At 35.1% G+C, this 1,717-nt stretch overlaps 1 non-coding gene across 1 annotated transcript; it reads left to right on the forward strand.

Moving 5' to 3' along the window:
• The first annotated feature begins 410 nt into the window (after positions 1 to 410).
• LOC113860375 lies at positions 411 to 517 on the forward strand. The gene has a single exon (XR_003503827.1). It is a non-coding gene; the product is annotated as a small nucleolar RNA R71 (small nucleolar RNA).
• Positions 518 to 1,717: the final 1,200 nt, after the last annotated feature.

The following is a 1,717-nucleotide window of genomic DNA, read 5'->3' on the forward strand; positions in this document are numbered from 1 at the left end:
AATTATTCATATAATTCACTTGTTCTTGTGGTTCACTTGTGGATGCCTCACATGCACCATTTGCATGGTTTCCTCCACAAAAATCACAACTTAGCTGACTGGTAGGCATACTTCCTGTTTGCAGATTGTTGATTTGTTGTGTTAAGGCAGCTAATTGTTCTGAAAACATTTGATTTTGTAGCTGATTTTGTGCAAGAAAAGTTTCCAGAACTTTAGCTTCATGACCAAAGTTTCTTCCTTGATTCCTTGAGTTTGAATTCTGATACATTGAAGATGCCATCATGTCAATAATCCTTTGAGCTTCTTCCAAGGACTTTGTATTTAATGAACCTCCAGCAGCAGCATCAACCATTGTTCTTGTTACTGCATTCATCCCATTATAAAAAGTTTCCAATTGCATCCAATCTGGAATACAATGATGTGGACACCTTCTAAGCAGTTCTTTGTATCTTTCCCAAGCTTCATATAATGATTCTCCTTCTTGCTGCACAAAGGATGTAATTTCTCCTCTCAACTTAGCAGCTTTGGATGGAGGGAAGTACTTGGTTAAAAACTTATTCACAAGTTCTGTCCAGGTTGTGATGCTTCCTTGTTGTTGAGCTTGTAACCAGCATTTTGCTCTATCTCTCAAGGAAAAAGGAAATAGTCTCAGTCTGATGGCTTCTTCACTAACCCCATTTATTCTTATGGTGTCACATAGCTGTAGAAAATTTGAAATATGTAAGTTAGGATCATCAGAATTTCCACCAGAAAACTGATCTTATTGGACTAAGTGTAATAAAGTAGGTTTAATCTCAAAATGGTTGGCTTGAATAGTTGGCCTGATTATAGAAGAGTTAAAACCTTGCATGTTAGGAATAGCATAGTCCCCTAATGTTCTAAATCTGTTCTGTTCTGCCATCTCTATTTCTGAATTTAGTTGTCTCAAAGATGTAGGTGTTCTTTTCACTCTAGGATTACTCTGAGATTCTGGAGAATGGACAGCTTCTAACTCACTATCACTCCCTATGGCTTTTTCTGCTCTAGACTCTTTTCTCAATCTTCTTAAGGTTATGTCTATGTCAGGATCAAAACTAGAGTTGATTTGTTTTTATTTTTGCCACGCATATACAATTCAAAATGAAGCAAAAGTAAACTACAAGTTAGTATTCAGAACTGCACCACGAAAATTATGCAGTAATTATCAGTAAAAGTAATTGAAACACAAGTTAAAAAGTTGCAGAATTATGCAGAATGGACAAAATGTCTAACTACAGACTACTACTATAGAAATTCAGAGAACAAAATACTCAATCTAGCTATTCTTATGTTACTAATGATATTGAAACTCTAATTTCCCCGGCAACGGCGCCAAAAACTTGTTGTTTGCAATCTAACACTAGCAAGTGCACTAGGATTGCAGCAAGTGATGAGTAAATTTAAGATCAGAATATCGTCTCCACAGGGAATTTAGGTTTCAAGTACCACTTCACAGAATTATAACCATTTGAGCCATACGAATTTTTGAAGGAGATTTGTAACATATAACAGCAATAAACCAAAGCAATTAAAGCAAAGAACTTGCAGAGAAACAGAGTATAAGATTTGTGATAAAATGAAATAGCAATGAAGGATAGTTAGGAATTTACTTCACAAGAATATCAATATCAATCCAATTAAATCCTCTGAACATTCAAGCAATTGAATAATTGACAATCAGTTTCACATATATCTAGCC

Source organism: Abrus precatorius, unplaced genomic scaffold, assembly GCF_003935025.1.
Source record: "Abrus precatorius isolate BTA unplaced genomic scaffold, Abrus_2018 Scaffold2, whole genome shotgun sequence".
Taxonomy (NCBI): Eukaryota; Viridiplantae; Streptophyta; class Magnoliopsida; order Fabales; family Fabaceae; genus Abrus; species Abrus precatorius.